The 14191-nt window shown below is 42.5% G+C and overlaps 1 protein-coding gene across 1 annotated transcript in view; it reads right to left on the minus strand.

Annotated features, from left to right (window-relative positions):
- The window catches only part of MICU2 (mitochondrial calcium uptake 2), a 95670-nt gene that overhangs the window by 37108 nt on the left and 44371 nt on the right, over positions 1 to 14191 (minus strand). The gene's annotated exons all lie outside the window — the stretch shown is intronic.

The following is a 14191-nucleotide window of genomic DNA, read 5'->3' on the forward strand; positions in this document are numbered from 1 at the left end:
GCTGCTGCTAGGAGGCTGGCAGCCAAGTAGGCTATTTACAATACCCATGAGTTGGGCCAGTGAGCTGTGGACAGGTTGTGGGCAGTGAGGCTGAAGACAGAGAAGGTCATATCAGGCAGGCACAGTGGAGAGGAGCAACCTTCCTGCAGGCATGGCTGAGAGGAGCTGAGCGGAGTCCTCCTCTGGGGCGGAGCTGTTCTGGCCCTAGTTAAATGCTGTTACTTCTACAGGGTAGCCTATTATAGACAGTCCCTGGTTATGAATAAGATCCATTCCTAACTGCGTCTTCAGGAATTTAAGTGTGGTCGTTTGTCTGACCTCTACCTCACAGGAACCAGCATGTGCTGATCCCGATTCCCACAGCTCAATGGCTGAGGTGAGTCCAGACATTACGGTAGAACCCAGTTCCCAATCAAATGCAGTAGAAACTAGGGGCCAGTTGTAGTCCAGAGCAAGGCAGTTCGAGTTGTTTACCTAGATAATGTAATATTTTAGCTTACAAGTAGCTTCGGGTCTATATTTGAATTTTTGAAACTGAACTGAAACATTTCTTATTATTATTTTTGCCTTATCAACTGTGGCTGTTGCTAATCTTTACGTACTTCTAAAAAAAGCCTACAGGAAGCCTTCTGATTTCTTTTCGAACAAATATAGTGTTTATAAAAGAGAGAATGAATTAAATGTGCTTTGTCATACTTTGTACTTGGAAAAACACTCTCATGTGAGTTGAAAGATCAAAGGATTTAGTCCTTTGGCAGCCTCAGAGCGGTGGAGGACGGCTGTCCCCTCAAAGAGAAGAGAGGCGGCCAAGCTGGCATTGCCGCTTGGCCTGGGCGAAGTGCCAGGGAGACCTCATCTTCCTGCTCGAGACCCAGGTCCATGTCCTTTACGCGAGGGGAGCACTCGGAAAAGCAAAAGCTCAGTGTCTCTCTTGCAGATGCTAACTGTAATGACAAACCTGAATGCAGAATTGGGACAGTGTCAAAAACGCACCCTCAATTTGCAGCCAGCTCGTGACTAAGCAATCTCAGCCGCTCCATGGAAATGCTGTCCAAGAAAATGTACGCTTCCAAATATTTATAGGAGAGAACCAGTCGCATCCACATTTAACTACAAAATCAGAGCTGCTGGGTGGGAAGGGAAGGTGGGGGGCAATGGAGGGTAACAGGTGTAATCTTGAGTGAAAGGGAGATCATATTCTACCAGAGGCAGAAGAGAGGACAAAAGGTGAGGGATGACAAGGCAAGCTACTGGGAGGTTTGACAAGGTGTTTAAATTGTTGATACAAAAGTGATGATCTGGAATATAAAGCCCACAATAAAAATGCTTCAAAATTACATATAAATAGGGAAATATTTTAAATAATTTAGATATGAAAATTCCTAAAGGAATCTTTACCAAATGCAGCTGTCAAGTTGATTCTGACTCATTGCGACCCTACAGAACAGAGCAGAACTACTGCTGAAGAATTTCCGAGGCCGTAAACTTTGGAACAGGCTCTCATTATTCTTCCACAGAGCTGCTGGTTGGTATGAACTGCCAACCTTGTGGTTTTAACAAACTGTGACACCACTCTTTCTTGAGTGTGGCTAGAAGACCTAATTATGTTCTGTAAGTTTCTATGCTTCTCTGGAAATAATTCTCGGTTGGAACCACACCACAATATGATCTGCTACTGCTGTCTTGAAAACACTGCCCCTCTAACAGTTGGGCTCTCCTAATCTATCGTGAGAATATATTTATATCCGATACATGTTTATGGATGATATTATAGTGAGAATTCAGCTTCATTTAAACCTACTGTCTAGTGGTAAAGCTGCCATTTTAAGTGCACAACAGAGTGACACTAATTACATTCACAATATTGAGCAACCATGCTCACCATCAACTGGCTGGACCCACTGAGCAAAGATTCCCCGTGTATTTGTCTCTTCCAGACACTTCATGTAAATGGAATCACCAGGCACCAATCCTGTATGTCTGGGCCATTTAGTTTTGAATGATATTTTCAAAGGTCATTTATGCTGAAGCATGATTCAGAACACCTTTCCTTTAAATGAATGTATAATATTCCATTGTGTATAGGAGGGTAAGGGGACCGACACTATGTGAGCTACATGAAAGGTATCACCACCATGGGAACCCAAGGCATACAATGAGTTGGATTGGCAAGAACATAGAATTTTTTCATGACTTTAGAGAGTGATACATATTAAAGGCACTAAGCATAAAAAAGCACCTTGGTGGCCTGTGGTTCAGGACTTGGCTACTAATAAAAGGTCAATGATTCAAACTCACAACAGTTCTGTGTTCTGTAGGGTTGCTATGAGTCAGAATGGCCTGAAGACCACGGGTTTAGTTTTGGTTTGTAGAAGGCTGGAAGTAGGCACACTGGTCTCTTTTATCCAGGTGAAGAAGTAGGCTTCAAAGAAGCCCCAAAGCTAAGGGATATGCAGAAATCATAAGGCTCCATATATGCAGCCTGTGAAAATGTCCCTACATTAGAGACATGCGTCTCCTAATAGAGTGGTGCAGGAGGCCTGTGGGAGGGATGGAGAAGGTGAAGGGTTCAGATGGAGGCCCTGGGCAGCGAGTGACAGATACAAGTATTGGAGTGCCAGACTTAAAACAGTCAGCATTTCAACAAACGGCGAGGTAATAATTCTTATTCTGTCCTGTGATACTTCTCAATCTCCCTGATTATGGGACTCTGCCTCTCCTTCCCCCATTTGTTCAATGACCTCTGTCAGCAGCGTCATTTGCTTGTCATCATTACAGCCCATCTTTCACTCCTGATTGCCCTGCTGGTCCTCTATCAGCGCTGAGCCTCCTTCCACACAGGCCATCTCCACAGCGAAGGGGCAGGTGTAACTGTCCTCCTGCAGTGTCACTGGGTCCACTGAGTCCTTTCTCCCAGACGCTGATAGGACATCTGTCTATACTATCTATCCCTGCGGTCATTCATTATCAGGGGTTTCAAAACGTTTATGAAAAAATAAAATAAAAAGCTAATGGAACTTCCCCATGAACTTTCTGAAGCCCCTCATACTTACAGTTGCTCTTAGAGTGTCTACCTCCCTAACCAATCGCCTTATGTTTCGCATGTGCCTATCATCATGGGTTTTACATAAGGAAAAGCAAAGAAAGGTGCATAAATTCTACCTTTTTGAGGTAGACTTCCATTTTCTGTTTCTACGCTAACAGTCCAGCACTCAGGCTTCAATGACCCAGAATGCATGCAGGCCTGGTCATCTGGAGCACAGACCCAGCCCCCCTGCTTGGTACAGAACAGAGAACAACACACTGAAGAAAGCACATAAGTAGGCTGATGAATGTCTCGCCTTGATAGTTCTGAAAACTGTGAACCTCACTGTTGCTTTCAAAGCCCCATTCATCTGTCTTCTGAAGCTTCTATCACTACTTGCTATCTTCTTCATACCAGGAAAATGGATGTCTTCGTTCTTACTGTTCTGTGAACCCCCTACTCCCACATCGTATACTTTATGCCTCAAAACACATCAGTCTTCATTTGCCACTTAGCCTCCCCCTCTCTTCAGAGTGGGCTGGAATCCCACGTCGTCTCCTGGGAGACACAGAGCCCCAGGCTTTCAGGACTGACTAGCAGCCTCCTCCTTCAGCTTCATCTCATCGTAATGAGTTGTTTGCTTCTCAAGTTTAGGCGGTTAATTTCACTGGAGCAGATAAGAGACTTAAGTTTGTCAAATACTCGCTAGAAAAACTTAGGGAGGAGTTTGGGGAAAAAAAGTTTCTTCAATAATTCCAAGATTTCAGAACAGTTTTTGCCTGTAAGAAGATGCCTGTGGAAATAGAGGAAAGAAATAGGAGGCAAAAGTTATGTACAGAGGTATAGCTATAGGCATATATATATGTAACTATATTAATTTATAATGAAAGGGATAAAGACCAATGTACATATATTTATATGGTAAGTATTAGATAGCAGATGGACTTTGGGCCTCTACTCAAGGTCCCCCTTAACACAAGAACACTTTGTTCTGATAACCTGGCACTCTTTGATACTCACCTTCCTGACACAATCGCTGAAGACAAACTGGGAGCATAAACAAATGTGAAGAGAGCAGATGGTGGCTGGCTATCAAAAGATCTGGCGTCTGGGGTCTTAAAGGCTTGAAGTCAAACAAGCAGCCATCTAGCAGGGAAGCAAATAAGCCCACATGGCTTATTTGTGTGATCGTGAGGTGTTGATAGGATCAGACAAAAGGTATCAAAAGACCCCAAACAAACTACTATATTGATGTGTAAGAGGGGGGTTGGAGTGGAGACCCAAAGCCCATCTGAAGATAACTGGATATCTCCCCACAGAAGTGGTATAAGGAAGGGATGATTCAATCAAGGTGTAGTAGAGCACCGATGAATCGCACATCATTCCTCTTGTTCCTGAATACTTCCTTCCCCCCACTACCAGGACCCCGTTCTAACTTACAAATCTGGTTAGACTGGAGAACACACATTCGTACAGACAAGAGCTCTCAATACAGGGAATTCAAGAAAGATAAGACCCCCAGGAACAATCATGGGAGTAGCAATATCACGAGGGTAGGGGAATGGTCAGGGAGGGGAAGGGTGAGAAAAGGGGAACCCATCACAGGATTGGATATATAGCCTCCCCACCCTGCAAAGGGAATGAAAAGTGGGAATGTGGGTGAAGGGAGACTTAAAAGAACAGTGTAAGATATGAAATAACTATAATTGATCAAGGATACACGAAGATGGGGGGGGGGGTAGAGGAGCTTATATCAAGGGCTCAAGCAGAAAATGTCTTGGAAATGATGATGGCAACACATGTACAAATATGCTTGATACAATTGATGTATGAATGTTATCAGCGCTTTAAGAGCCCTCAGTGAAATGATGGAATTTTGGGAAAAAAAAAAAAAAGAAAATAAAAGAAAGAAGATGCCTATGAGCGCAGCACATCCTTCTATATACATATCCCCACTCCCCCAAAACTGCTCAGGTGCTGTATTCAGGCACTTAGGCTCTGACAAATTAGCATAGGTTTTCATTCCCATCTCTCTTGTGCTGCGTAATATACAGTACTAAAGGATTTGAGCATAGATTAGAAAGAAAACACAGCCAGAGCCAATTCCTAACCTATGGTTTACTGAGAAAGATAAGTCAACAAATACTTAATCTGACCTTGTGACAGGGCTCTAAGGAAAGCTAAGACTGAAGTGCTGGCAGCCATGGGTGTGTTTCACTTAAAAGAAGGGTTTGGGAAAACCTCTGACAGTTCAAAAAACCAAGAAGGACCAAGTCAAATGGCAGGTGGCAGGACTCCAGGCAAAGGAAATAGGGATCCTGAGGTATCAATACTTTGATATCTTCAAAGAACAGGAAGAAGCCAGTGTGTGTGAAATAGGAGTTAAACAATATGAAACGAAGTTAGAAAAATGGGTCATGAAAGGTAGAGAGGCAGATTGTACTGTAGCGAGTGGATTTTATACTACATGGACACGTTAAGCAGACAGGTATGACCTCACCTATTTTAAGAAGAACACTCTTGGAACTACACAGAGAACAACTAATTTGTTTCAAAGGTGTGTGTCTTAGATCTTCCTACTCTGTCTAAATCTCTGGATGCCCTGATGAATCTTGTCCACCCTCAGTGATCATGCTGGTATTTGAAATATCAGTGACAGAGCTTCCAGCAGTATAGCAACACATACTTTACTACAATACAAGTGGTGAATTACGGTCCTCGCCAAGAATACTGGGTGTACTGTCAGTCTTGGAAGAATACAGTCCGAATGCTCCTTATTAAGTAAGGGTGGGATAGAGCGACACTGACTCACACACCTTGGACACGTTATCAGGAAGGACCAGTCCTCGGAGAAGGTCATCATGCTAGGAAAGTTGGTGTCAGTGACAAACAGGAAGCCCTTCAACAGGATGAACGGACAGTGGCTGAAACAATGGGCTCAAGCACAACAATGGTTGTGAGGAGGGCACAGGGTTGGGCAGTGTTTGCACTGCTGTGTGTATGAGGAAGTACTTCCCAAAATACTGGAGTTTTTTCTCAAAGCTATGTGTTACGATTAAAGTACTCTCCATGACACTTAATACATTTATCAAATCTACCATTCTATTCTTGGAAACATTTTTTCAAACTCATCTGTTTAGATGGCTGACAGCACTTCTCTCATTTTTTTCTTCACCTCTTCAACATCGTCAAATCGCTGTCCTTTCATGTCCCTCTTCATTCACAGAAACAAAAAGAAGTTGCATGGAGCAAGGTCAGATGAGTACGGTGCATGAGGCAAGAGAAGCATGCTGTTTTTGCCAAAAACTGGTGCACTGCGATGGCTGTCTGAGCAGGTGCATTGTCATGGTGGTAAAACCAGTCCTCCGTCTGCCACAAACCAGACCTTTTTGTCTCACCCTGTTATGCAATCTTTTCAGAACTTCTAAATATCAGCAGACACTATGAAGAAGAGGAGAGTGGAGTAACATATTCCAAAAATCGAAGGAAAATAACTCAAACCCAAGAATACGCTATCCAGTCAAATTATCTATCAAGATATATGGAGAAGAGTCTTCCCAGATAAGGAAAAACTCAAAGAATACGTTAAAAGAAATCCAGCTCTACAAAAGATCCTTGGCGCCCCAGTATAGGCAGAAGAATAGCACTCACTGAGCACAAATAAGAGACCACCACATAGAACAACCCGACCCAGAGGGCAACAAAAACAGCCTCCAAGATAACATTGGCTTAGGGTGGAAAGAAGTCAAGAATGAAACACACACACACACACATGCGCAGCACGCGACACACTGATAAGGGAGTTAGGAAAACAACTAACAAAAAGTAGGAGATGACATTACTGAATCGACAGATGGATGTAATAACCCTGAATATCAATGGACTGAACTCAGGCATTAAAAGGCTGAGGCTAGCAGGCTGGCTTAGAAAACACAACCCGCCAATCTGCTGCCTACAGGAGACACATCACAAGATTACAGACAAAAATAGGCTGAGAATCAAAGGCTGAAGGAAAACATACCAAGCAAACAGCAATTCAAAAAAAGCAGGGGTTGCAATCCTAATCTCGGATTAAATTGATCTCAAAGTGCAGACCATAAAAAGAGATAAGGAGGAACACTATATAATGCTTAAGAGAACTGTAGACAAAGAACCACTAAGCATTTTAAATATATATTCCCCAAACGATAGACCTGCTGAATATGTCAATCAAATGTTCCAAAAGATGAAAAAAGAAATCACAGGCTCAACAATCATAATAGGTGACTTCAATACACTGCTCTCTGAGAAAGACAGATCACAGGGAAAGAAACTCAACAAGGAGGCTACAGATCCAAACACTACCATTAGAAAATGTGCCCTGATATTTGCAGAGCTCTCCACCCAAACACAAAAAATTCACACTTTTCAAGCCCACTTTTCAAGGCACATATTCGAAGATGATGATGAGGGTGTAGGATGCTTGGTAGGGTTTGATCAAGGGCAATGTAACCGAGAGAAATTACTGAAACCCAAATAAAGGCTGAACATGATAGAGGGACAAGAGGAAAGTAAAAGGAAATAGAGGAAAGAAGTAGGAAGCAAAGGGCATTTATAGAGGTCTACATTCAGGCATGTATATATGTAAATATATATATGAAGATGGGGAAATAGATCTTGGTGCATATATTTATAGGCTCAGTATTAAGATAGCAGATGGACATTGGCCTCTACACAAGAACTCCCTCAATGCAAGAACCCTTTGTTCTATTAACCTGGCATTCCATGATGCTCACCTTCCCAACACAATCGCTGAAGACAAAGTGGGTGCATAAGCAAATGTGGTGAAGAAAGCTGATGGTGCCCAGCTAGCTAAAGATATATTGTCTGGGTCTTTAAAGGCTTGAAGATAAACAAGTGGCCATCTAGCAACAAAGTTCACATGGAAAAAGCACACCAGCCTGTGGGATCAGGTATCAGACATCAAAGACCCAGAACAAAATATCATATCAATGGGAATGAGGGGGTGTGGAGGGGGAGTGGAGACCTAAGACCCATCTGTAGATACTTGGACATCCCGTGACAGAAGGGTCACAAGGAAGACATATGAGCCAGTTAGGGTACAGTATAGCACCGATGAAACATATAACTCTCCTCTAGTTCTTTAATGCTTCCTTCCCCTCACTATCATGATCTCAATTCTACCTTACAAACCTGGCCAGACCAGAGCATGTACGCGGGTACAGATAAGAGCTGGAAACACAGGGAATCCAGGACAGATAAACTGTGAGTAGCCATACCAGGAAGATAAGGGGAAGGTGGGGGGAGATCGGGGGAACCGATCACAAAGATCTACATATAACCCCCTTCTAGGGTGATGACCAACAGAAAAGTGGGTGAAGGGAGACATGGGTCAGTGTAAGACATGACAAAATAATATAATTTATAAATTACCAAGGGCTCATGAGCTCGGGGAAAAATGAGAAGCTGATACCAAGGGCTTCCGTGAAAAGAAAATGTTTTGAAAAATGATGATGGCAAAAAAATGTACAAATGTGCTTGACACAATGAACGTATGTATGGATTGTGATGAGCTGTATATGAGCCCCCAACAAAATGATTTAAAAGAAAGAAAGAAAAAAAAAAAGAAGTGTATGGCCTTAAGAGGGGGCATGAGCGCTCTGGTTCATGCAGGCTTCATTGGCTCTTCCTTTTTTACACCCAATTGCCCCACATACTTATGATGTCTGCCTCGTCCCTGTAAGTATCTGAATTTGCAATTTTTAACTCATGTCTTGGGTAGATGAAGATGAGATTGACGAGGAGAAGCAGCAACAAGAATAGTTTAAGAAAACAACAACAACAACAACAAAACCACAAGGAGGTATGGGGTCGCAGAAGCCAGAAGAAAGGACTATTTGAGAAGGTGGGTGCAGATAATAGTATCTGATACTGCTGAGTCATGTAGGGTGAGAATAAGAACATCTTCCTTGGATCTTCCTTCGAACAAAAATCTTGTTTGAAGCAGTGTCCGTGGCCCATGGCATGGATTAGACTGTAGTTGACTGAAAAATGAATGGGAGAAGAGGAAGGAAGGAAGTGATCACATACAGTAAGTAAAATTACTTAATATAGTTCTTCTAGTCAGTCTTTTAAGCTCTCAGTGATGGGGGTGGGAACACGTAAATATGGTGTGGAGGGCACTCACTTGGGAATTGGCCAGTTGTGTCATTCCACTGGGTATGAATCAGCTATCTCAGAAGCAAGAGAACAGCATGATTATCAACAAAGAAGAGTCACCAGCAGTCATTATGAGAGCCCTGCATGGTATGGGAGAGGATCAGTGGCACTAGAGGCCAAAGCATTGTGACTATGAGGCAGAGCAGTGGAGCAGTGCCAAGACCATGAGGCAGAGCAGCAACTCACAAGAACAAGGAAGAGGCTAGAGTACTACATGGCCAAGAGGCTGAGGACAAGAGATAGACATGGCTGCTGGCATGGCTAAAAGGAGCCCTGTTGTGGACAAAGAACCATATCCGTAATGTTCTCTGATCCTGATTTATGGTAACCAGTTAGCGTCCCATGAGTCCTGTGGCATATTTGTTAAGTGGAAGGCCAGTAGTCTACCAGTGGCTCTGCAGGAGAAAGATGAGGCTCTCTGCTGGGGAAGTTCTATGGCATCCAATAGGGCTGTTAGGAGCTGGCATCAACTCAACGGGGGCAAACTTCCCCCATAAGTCCCCAGAGTTTTAAGTATTGTTGGAGTTCCGGGTAGCCATAACAAGAGCTTATCAAACTCACAAAGAAGTCGAGTGTCATGGAAGGGTGGTTGGTGTCAGAATTGGGAACAGTAGGTTCGGGGTGGAGGCATGTCTGACTGCCTCATAGCAATCATCCTCGGGCAGCTGTGGAGTTGGATTCTCCTTCCCACTATGAAGCTGGAGGAGGTCTGATGTGGCCCCTGTGCCATTTCCTCACAAAACAGCCCCAAACAACACCAGTTTGGTTAGGAAAAGGCATTGGAGATGCATGGAGAGAGCTGGCAGGGGACACAGAATCTAAGGAGGAAATTCTACTCCTTAAGAATGAGTGATGTTTGAGAATTTACATAAGATGGGAATGCTACAGTAGAAACTGGTGTGTGGTAGAAAAGTCTTAAAGAAGCAAGAAAAGAGGCCTGGAGAAAATACAGAGACAGGCTTAGGAACAGCACTTCTATAATAACCAGGAAGACATACGAGACAGATCAGTTGCAGGTAAGTGGCTAATTTGGAGGGAAGTTTCTTTCCTTTTTTAAAGAAAAATGTCTTTAAAAGTTTATTAATTTCTTCTCTGTATATGATATAGTTTGTCTTGAGTTCTACTAATAACCACCAGGATCTCTGAGTGTGGAATAAAATATTTTAGACATATGTTACTGTAATCAATAGTCGGCAGCACTATTAAATAATGACATAATTTGTGTTCTAGATTGCTAAAATCAAATTTATTTACTTCAATGAAGTGACCTAATTTACTTTGAAATAGATGTACACTATATTAAATATAGAAATATATGGAGTAGCATCAATTTAAATAATATCTACCCCGGAAAAGAAAAAAATGCAAGTCATTAAGTATTAAACTGACAAAATGTTAGTCACAAGGAGGCAGGAATTTCATTGAATAGATCTTAAAAATGTTGTTAGGTGTTGTTAAGTTGGATCTTTCTAACAGTGGTCTCACATAGAGAATTAAATATTGCCTGGTCCTGCACCAGTCTCATAATGGCTACTATTTTTTGAGCCCACCGTTACAGCCACTGGATCCATCTCATTAAGTCTTCCTATTTTTTCCTGACCTCTTACTTTAGCAAACAGGATGTCGTGGTTTCGGGGATTAGGCCCTCTTGATACCATGTCCAAAGTATGAGCTGGAGTCTCCGTTCTTGCCTCCAAGGGTTACCCTGGCTGTGCTTCCAAGACAGATGTGCTGCTTGTTCGGGCAGTGCATGGTATGGCCAACATTCTTCCCACCCATAGTTCAAAGGCATCAATCTTTTCTGATCTTCCCTACTCACTCTCCAACTTTCCTACGCCTATGAGGAAATTGAAAACTCCATGGCTTGGGTCAGCCGTACTTTAGTATTCAAAACGCCAACTTTGATTTTTAACTATATCTTAACAAAAGTCTGTACCGAAAGGAAGCATGTTTCAGAAAATGAAGTAAAAATTGCATAGGCATAAACGTAATGCCCCCTTTTCAGATGTTGGTAAATAGATGCTTCATTCTTTTTTAAAACTTAAAAATCATCTTTGCTAAATGTACCTAACTTTGGTGATAAAATCCTATCAATTAATCTTATCTGGGAGATACAAGGGATGGCTTCATTAGAACATGACACGTGATAGTAAAGTGGAACAACCTGAGAAAACACCAGCAAGCAATAAAGCGTGCTCAGCGGTTTCTGAGATTGTGTCCACACAGCGATGAGTGGGAAGTGGTTCATGGATGGAGCCTGCATGGTACTCTAGAGGAGGAAGCAGGCAGCACCATAGGCACTGCCAAGAGCTAAGAGCTAGGAAGGCTGGTGGGATCAAGCATTAAAACGGTTCTGTTGCTAAATGTAAAGGACATTTCTCAGTCCTTCACTTAGTAAACTCCCGTGATTTACTGAACGTTCACACGTTTGCTAACAACTCTTTTCCACAGCACACACTCTGCTCTCGGCCTCCATGAAGCATTCTTCTGAAATTCCTCTGCTTCTCTGTTTACTCGACCTTGGCCTTTTTGCTGGGCGCCTGGTCTCCTTCTAACCTCGGGAATGGGGGTGCCCTGGACTCCCTGTGAGGCCATCTCCTCTTCTGACTTTATTTTTAATTTTTATTGGGGGCTCTTACAGCTCTTGTCACCATCCACACACTGATTGCATCAAGCATATTTGTACATATGCTTCCATCATCATTTTCTAAACATTTACTTTCTATTTGAGCCCTGGGATCCTCTTCTGACTTGAGATACCCTGCCTTGTTCTCGCCCCAGGTTTTGTCTGTAACTGTTCAAAAAGTTCTTTCTTATGATATTATATTATGTTCTAAAAACATCTATTGTATTTTCATATGTGCATTCACCTTTGCTGAAAATATGTGAGAGGAGCACTTGGGGACAAAGTTATGAAACTTCTTAAACATAACTGAACACCCTGAGGAAATGAGCCACTGAGCCTGGGGTCTCAGAACCGTAGTCTTGGGGGACACTGAGGTTAACTGGCATAACAAAGCCAACAAAAAACAATGTTCGACATCCTTCTTGGGTGAATAGGGGATGGGGTCTTAAAAGGTCATGATCAGCTGTGTAAGGTGCAACTACGGGAACCCCAACCCCATCCTGAGGGAAGAAGGGCAAATGAAACCAAAACCCATGGAAACAATTAGTCCAACAGACTAATGGAGCACGGGATCATCAGTTCCCCTGACCCCGAGATGAGAAGAACTGGATGGTGCTTGGCTACCATTACCAATGACTCTGAAAGGGATCATATTAGAAGGTTGTGGATAGAGTGGGAGAAAAGGTGGAACAAAACTGCAAAAAAGTAAAAAAAAGACCAGGCTTACTGGTCAGTGACTGGTGGCACCCCTAAAAGAATGGCCCTCTCAACTCAAGTACTCCCTCAACACAAGAACACTTTGTTCTAATAATCCGGCATTCTGTGATGTTCACTTTTCCAACATGATCTCTGAAGACAAAATGGGTGCATAAGCAAATGTGGTGAAGAAAGCTGATGGTGCCCGGCTATCAAAAGATATAGTGTCTGGGGTCTTAAAGGCTTGAAGATAAACAAGTGGTCATCTAGCTGAGAAGCAACCAAGTCCACATAGAAGAAGCACACCAGCCTTTGTGATCATGAGGTGTTGATGGGATCAGGTATCAGGCATCTAAGACCCAGAACAAAATCATACCTATGTGTTTGGGGTGGGGCGTGGGGGGCATGGAGTGGAGTCCCAAAGCCTATCTGTAGACACTTGGATATCCCCTTATAGAAGGGTCCCAAGGAAGAGATGAGCCAGTCAGCGTGCAGTATAGCACCAATAAAATATACAACTTTCCTCTAGTTCTTTAATGCTTACTTTCCCCCAATATCATGACCTCAGTTCTACCTTACAAATAGGATTAGATCAGAACATGTACACTGCTACAGCTAAGAGCCCGCAGCACAGGGAATCCAGAGCCAACAATGAGAATAAAGATACCAGGAGGATTAGGGGAAGGTGGGGGGAGAAAGGAGGCATCAATCATAAGGATCAACATATAACCCCCTCCCAGGGGGACAAACAACAGAAAAGTGGGTGAAGGGTGATAGAGGACAATGTAAGATATGAAAATAATAATCTATAACTTATCAAGGGTTCATAGGGAGGGAGGGCGGAAGAGAGTGGGGGAAAACAAGGAACTGATATCAAGGCCTCAAGTAGAAAGAAAATGCTTTGAAAATGATGATGGCCGCATATGTACAAATGTGCTTGACACACTGGATGAATGTATGGATTATGATAAGAGCTGTAAGAGCCCCCAATAAAAGTATTTAATAAACAAACAAACAAACAATGGCTCTTATCCACGTTTCAAGTCTAGAAATGAATTCATCCCAATAGCTCAATTTTCAGCTAAACAACGGGTCGACAAAGGAACAGTAATACTAGCGAGGTAAGCACACCTTAGAAACACTAACTATTTGAGATGAAAAGGGCAGCATTTACCCAAGGACAAAGTTGGAAAGGGTTAGGAAAGGAGGAATGGAGACTGGAAACACAGGGAGGAGTGGCTAAATGTGCTTATATTCGGGGGACTCTAATCAATGACAAGAAACGAAATGTGTTTCAATTGTTGGCTGTAAAACTGATGATTTGCTTTATAAACCTCCATCCAGTTCACAATAAAAAGTTGGAAAAAAAATCTACTTTAAAATAGGACATCACCCCATTTTCTCTCTTTCTTTTTTTTCTGAAGTCATCTTTTATTTTTTTGGGGGAACAATTCAATATTTAACATTCATATGTACATAATTCTTTAGCATATATTTCCTGTAGTAGAATTAGATCATAAGTATGCATCACCCCATTTTCTATGTATGTTCACTACCTGTTTCCAGAGTTGCTAGCCTCATACCTTCATGCCTTAATTTTGTGCCTGTTCAATGAAGAAATCTAA

The sequence above is a fragment of the Echinops telfairi genome, unplaced genomic scaffold, assembly GCF_000313985.2.
Source record: "Echinops telfairi isolate 266 unplaced genomic scaffold, ASM31398v2 ScPeMD7_2565;HRSCAF=3150, whole genome shotgun sequence".
In the NCBI taxonomy this organism is placed as follows: Eukaryota; Metazoa; Chordata; class Mammalia; order Afrosoricida; family Tenrecidae; genus Echinops; species Echinops telfairi.